This window comes from Mustela nigripes, chromosome 11 (genome assembly GCF_022355385.1).
Source record: "Mustela nigripes isolate SB6536 chromosome 11, MUSNIG.SB6536, whole genome shotgun sequence".
Classification (NCBI taxonomy): domain Eukaryota; kingdom Metazoa; phylum Chordata; class Mammalia; order Carnivora; family Mustelidae; genus Mustela; species Mustela nigripes.
The window spans coordinates 3,404,339-3,411,187 of NC_081567.1; positions in this window are offsets into that span (position 1 = coordinate 3,404,339).

The following is a 6,849-nucleotide window of genomic DNA, read 5'->3' on the forward strand; positions in this document are numbered from 1 at the left end:
CTCGGGGTCGCTTTCGGCCTTTGACCCGGCATGGACCCGGAGGTCACCCTGGCCCGGGGCCCGACCACCCCCTGGATCCGTATCCCGATTGGATAGACCCTGGGGTCACTCCAAGCCCGGGCCCGACCCCGCCCTGCCCTGCCCGACACCAGACACCGCTCCGACCCCGCCCAGCCGGGGCCTCAGGGACGCTCTCCGACCCAGGTCCAATCCGTGCTCAGTCTGGACCCCGGGTCCACTCCCGACCTCCAGCCTGCCGGGACCTTGAGCTCCGAGGGTCTTCTGGCCCCGCCTGGCCTAAACTATAAGGGTCACTTTTGCTTCTGCCAGTCCTGGACCAGAGGACCCCCCTGAGGCCCGGCCAGCCTGGGTCCCCAGGTTCACCCCATTCCCCACCAGGTCTGAATCCCAGGTCGACCCTGCACGCACTCCTGAAAAGGGTGGCATCAGGTGGTTTCAGTGTTGGAGGTGTGCCCCCCACTTCCCCACAGTGGGGGTTCAGGTCTAAATGGCAGTGACTTGGGCTGGGAACAGACGTTCTCATCCCCGGGGCAGGGGTCCAGGACAGGAAGTGCTGACTCTCCAATGTCCCTGGAGATGAAGCTTCTGGGACAGGACAGTGGTACCCAGCACTCAGGCTTTCCTAGCACAGCTGGGGTTCCTGGGCTGGAAGGGGAAACAGCAGGGATGGGGGCCAGGGCAGGGAGAAGGCAGCCCCCAGCAGCCTTAGGGATGGCTGGGCCCCAGATGCCCCATGGGTACTTTTAGGGACATTGACTCACTTTCCCTTGTCTTCTGGTTCCCGGGTCCGCTTTTCTCTGCCATGGGCTGTGCCCCGTGATCCTTGCTTTCTCAGGATCTGTTGATCAGGAGAGGACTTATTTAACTACTGTGCTTCCTCTTTGGGCACTTTCTGTTTCTGTGTAGTAAGTGCCTTGAACCCCTCACTAGTGTTTATATTTCTCCAATGGGCTTCCTGTTCCCTCCTTGTCTCTGATGGTCTAGTTATGCTTCTGTGAGAGAGTCCGGGGGATTTTTGCTGGGGTGATTCCCAGCGACCAAAGCTTGCTTCTGTAAACTTCTCCCCTCTCTAGGGTCTCGCTGTGTTTGGTTGTAAATATTGCATTGGTTTCCCAGTGCAGCCTCAACAATGACTCACTCCTGCTTAGGATGTGAGAGGGACAGCATACCTTTATTTTACAAAGGTGAAAGAAGGTATGTATTTCGGTAAAGTCGGGGCTTGGTGAGTAACAAAGTTATTCTGTCTTATCTTTGTTACTACTTTGTTCTCTTTTCCTAACCTGCTCAGTGTCTGTTCTGGGCCATTAAATACATTTCAGGGCCAACCACTCATTCCTCCTGTAAGAAAGTGACAGGCAGAACAGCCGCATCCCTGCCCTGCCCCCGGGCTCTTAGAGGCCTGTTCCGCTGATGTACCTTTCCATGATTCAGTGGGATTTTTAGAGCTCCCTGCTCACCTGCTGTGTGGGTCCGCTCCTGACTGGGGCCGAGCTTACTGAATCTGGTGCCCTTTAGTTTGTTCTCTAACTGGAGGGAAAGGAATGCCAGCTCGCGGAGGCCTCAGATCATCCTCTGAATAGGCCGAGCTTACTGAATCTGGTGCCCTTTAGTTTGTTCTCTAACTGGAGGGAAAGGAATGCCAGCTCGCGGAGGCCTCAGATCATCCTCTGAATAGGCCAGTACCAGGTCCGTCGTTTACACCGTGTCGTGGGAGCTGGTGGACCCCCGGCTGGTTTGTGTTCAAGGGGCTTGACTTCTGGGTGGGCACGTCGTGGAGCTCTGTGCTCTGGCCAACGGCCTGAGCCCTTGACTGCTCTCTGACCACATTCTTTGCCCCACTGTGCCTGTGTTTGCCTTCGGCTGGGCTTCTGAGCAATCTCCACGTAGGCAGTGATGTAAAATGCATGAGAACAGAACGACCAGACAGGAGGAGAACCGTTCAGGGGGCATCTGTGTCTCCCTCCTCCTGCTTGCTTCTGAAAATTGGCCGAGCCTGTGGACCTGTGCATTTAGCGGTTGGAGCTAGCTTACGGTTTTTTCTGTTTAAGAGAGTGTAAACCTGAGTAGTCCTATATGTGGAGTGGGCTGTTGTAAACTCCTTTTTTAGCGCTGGATCAAGGCTCTTTGGCCTATCACATAGAAAGCAATCAAGAAATTTTAATGAATTTAATGCAAGGAAGTTGAATATGTACGTTTTTGTTACTCCAAAGTGGGAAATTCATTACTGGCTTTTAAAGAAGGGTAGTAATTACTGTCCATTTCCTCTTGGGCGTTGGTACGTGGTTTTGCCTTTAATGTTTGAAGCTATGAATTTCTTTACCATAAATTAATTAATTTTTAAAGATTGTATTCATTTATTTGACAGAGACACAGCAAGAGCGGGAACATTAGCAGGGAATGTGGGAGAGGGAGAGGCAGGCTTCCTGCCGAGCAGGGAGCCTGATGTGGGGCTTGATCCCAGGACTCCGGGATCGTGACCTGAGCCAAAGACACACGCTTAATGGCTTGAGCCACCCAGGCGGCCCCCATAAATTAAAAATTCTTGTTGTACTGGGCAATTCATGGACTGCTATGCTTGGATTTAGTGGAGTGTGGTGCATGAGCCTTGAAGTTGTTTTGTTTTGTTTTGTTAGCGTTGTGATGATATGCATGCCAGTTCCTGATAGGTGACGTCCGTCCTGGGAGGCTTTGCTCGCACTGCCCACTCCCAGGGACAGCTCCCACGATGCCTTTCCTCACTCTTCTTTCCTACTGCAGAAAGCGTGTGCTTAAGATGAATACCAGAATTTACCCCCATTTATTACTGCAAGTACTGCAAGTTCTTCCCCAGAGATCAGTATTTTTAAATTATTGGCGGGAAGACCCTTCCTTGTGACCCATTCAGAAGTGATCTTGCTCTCCTGCCGTGTGGCCACACTGTGCCGAGTCTCCTGGACACTCCCAGGGAGGGAGTGTACATCCCGTTATAACTCAGCCCCCACCTGACTCAGCAAAGGCTTCTGGGCCCCAAGTCTAGCATTTATTTCTTCCAGCCCGCGAGCTCCCTGAGGGCTGGGCCAAGAATAGCTCTCTTTCACCCAGGACAGTAACTGGCTGGCAGGAGGTGCACAACTGAATTGTGTTTGTTGAATGAACATAGGAGTTAACTGAATGAATTTGCAGCTTCCGGGGGTGTGGAGGAAGCAATGTCATCGATTTCGCGTGGTTTTCAGAGGTGGCAAGTCAGCTTCCCTCTGGGCTGTGTGGCCCGCCCTCTCTGGGTACACGGGCCAGCGTGGTTCCTGGTGACTGTGGTCCTTTATACCGTCAGATTTAGAATTGGATGTGAACTACACAGAAACAGGTCCATACACAGCCCCTCACTTGCTCTTCCCTCTTTTTTTTTTTTTTTTTTTAAACATGTTTGTAATAGATGTGAACTACTCGATTGATTACAGTAAAAACAAGACTTCTGTTTGTGGTAGCCTCGGTGAGTGGTAAGGTCATGGGATTCTTTCTTTTCTTTTTACTATTCTGCATTTCCCAGACTTTCTGCGATGAGCATGGCTCTTTTTTCCTTTTTTAACACTTTCTGTTACCGAAAATTTCAAACGTGAGAACAGAGCAGTGAACTTGAACGTAACTGTCCCATCATCAACAGTTAACGTGTTGGGACCTAGCTTGCTTTACTTTTGTCGCCACTTATCTTTCCTCCAGCCCCCTGGCGACCTGGAAGCAGGTCACAGATGTCCCATCGTTTGCGTGTGTAAACACTTCAGTAAAAGATGAAGATCCTATTTAAAAAAAAAAAAAAAAAGATTTTATTTATTTATTTGATAGAGATCACAAGTAGGCAGAGTCAGATGGAGGGCGGGCGTGAGTGGGGAAAGCAGGCTCCCCACCGAGCAGAGAGCCTGATGCGGGCCCATTCCCAGGACCCCAAGATCATGACCCAAGCCGAAGGCAGAGGCTTAACCCAATGAGTCACCCAGGCACTCCGAAGATCCTTTTTTTAAGAAACCTAACCACAATGTCATGAACACACCTTAAAAGTTAATTGTAATTTTTTACTGTCATCAAACTTCTGTTAGCGCCTGCATTTCCCTTGCGGCCTCACAGATTTCTTATGGCGCGTTTGTTCAGATCAGGAGCTAAATCAGACAGCGTGATTGGTTGGTGTCATTACATTTCTTGTCGTCTATAGGCTCCATCTGTGTCTTTTTTTCTTTCTCGCTGAAGAGACAGGTCCTCTGTCCTGTAGAGTTCCCACCCCCTGCGTTTATGGACTGGGTCCCCTAGTGTACGCTTACTGTAAATCAGTTGTGGGACCCAGAGATTTGATCAGACTCAGAGTTGATGTGTTTTGGGCCAGAAGCCCCCTCATAGACGCTAGTGCGTGTGTCTGTCAGGAAGCAGAGATGTCTGTCTACGTTAGCACCTTCTAGTGGTCCTTGCCTGGGTCCATCAAGTGATTACTGCCCATACTGTAGCTGTTCACCTCAGCCACGTGGGTGCGCTCCACCCCCGGAAGGACATGTGAAGGGTGGCCTGTGGGAGGGATCATAGTTTCTGTGCGTGGACCGCGATGGGATGTGACTGTGACCCCCACAGCATTTCACTGCAGATGAGTTTGTTTCATATGGTTTCCCAGTGCTCTTCCAACCGGTCCCTTAAAAAAGTATGGGATTAGTTACTAACCGTCACACGGGTAGTTACCAGATTGAAGTCACTTTGAAATTCGTTGGAAACTGCTGCAGACTTGAAGACGGCAGTCAGCCAACGGTACCTGGCCCTGGCGGTCGGCCTGGGAGCGGGCCCTGTGCCTCATGGGGTTTACACGGCAGGCAGCGGGGGGTGTCAGCTCAGCGGACCCGTGTGGGGGTGTGGGGGAGGTGTGCAGGGCTGTGCGGGGCCAGAGAGAGGAGCAGGAGCCTGAAGAGCCTCTGAGGAAGAAATGTTCTGGTCTGGTGCCCTTCTGGGCATGGAAGTTGGAGGAGTGAGAAATGCCACGTGGAGAAACCGGGACCCTGGGAGCAGGAGCCGCGGAGACGGAGCTGTAGCAGGTTCAGCCGCGTCGTGTCTGGGGAGTGTGGCCCAAACCTGGCATGTGCGTTTTTGCTAAGTAAACCCTTTATCCTGGTTTTTTGGCTCGTTGACAATCACTGTGGGTCACATACATTTTCCAGAGTTACTCTGTCGCTTCCTTTGTGAGGATTTATGGGACTGTAGTGAATTGGGGGCTAGGACCCTGAATGTTTTATTAATGAAAATATGGACCACTCTCCAGCATTCAGTTCACGCCGAGGTTTTTCCGGCCTGTCACCCTTACAGGAGAACACATATGGTATTGTAGACGTCGGTCTCTCACGATGTGTGTGCTGAACTGAATTTATGTATTTATATGTTTATTTATATATTTATTATAATAATTTAGGAAAGCCTCGTGTGGATAAAGGGAAACGGTTGGTGGACGCTACAAGGGTATTCTGTAGAGTTTTAACGATGTTCACGGTTAGTGCATTGGAAAAAGAGACACAGCTCTGTTTCAGATCATGTGCGGAGATTAAAGGAAAGCTTTTGATTTGGAGATACAGTCATTTACTATTTGCTGTTTTTGCATCTTGTGAATGTCAGGGGATAAACTTGGTAAATTAGTGACAACTCAAATTACAGCAATGTCTCATCTCCATAATTACCCTACATTTAAAGCATTTCATATTAAAATGAGAGGATTATAGAAATGCTTTTACTTTGATTTCCTGGAAGTAGGGCCTGGCATTGTGACTTGCTAGGAGGTTTCGTGTGGTTAACGTTCAGTGCCACGCTCTCGCCTTTTGCAAGTTTACGGTTTTCTGGTAAGACGTTCCTGATGGATTTAAAGGACAGAAAATGGAATCTCTGGGTGTAAACGTATTTTGTGAACATACAAAGGGAAGCCGCGAGGGTGTGCCGCGAGCCGCCTGGGAGCCTGGACCGAGGCTGTGGGGGTGCCGGGTGCAGCTGGCCTCTGCCCCTTGGGCCTCCACGGCCCCGCTTCTGGGAGGCCGACGGCAGGACAGCAGGACTCCTGTCTTTGGACGTAGCAGTTCCCACACTAAATCATGAGCTGATTGCAAACGTGTGGCTTCTCTCTCCTACGAATACTTTCCAGGAGGCACACAGAGAAGAGAGGCATGTTTTATACATGGTTTGATGAAGAAGAAACATCCCCCCTTAGTCACTGGTGACATGTTTAACCACGCCCAGAAAGGGCGTTATTTCCTCCACGGGGAAGGCTCTCGTCCTTCCACACGTGTGTGCGGAACGGGGCTCGGACCGTCCCCTTTCTGCTGGAAGCCACAGCAGCTGCCCCCAGCCCACTCGGGCCCGGCCTGGCCCCTCAGCCCAGGTCCCCGCGTTGCTAATGGTGACCTGCCACCTCTTACCCCCGGCCACCCCCTGCTTTCGTCTGTTCCAGGAAGACCCAAGGTTTTGGGTCCAAGAGCCCTTTCACGCCCTCACACTTTGCTGGGGACCCCAGCGAGCTCATGTGTGGGCGCAGTTTGTCTCTTACACTCACCACATTAGAGATGAGAACCAAGAAGTTAAAATATACTTATTTATGATCCCATTAAAAACAGCAGGAGTAAACAAATCTCCGGAATCATTTCTTGTGATAAAATCACCGTATTTCCCAAAACAAAGAACGAGAGAATAGGGCTATTCGTTTTTTGTAAGTCTCTCCTGTCTGGCTTGTGGAGGACAGCTGGGATCTCATGGTGCTTGTACTTTTCCTCTGTTGTGATAGGCTTCAGTTCAGCATGGGGAGAAAAGCCAGCCTCCTGTAGACCTGGGCTGGCCGGGGGATGG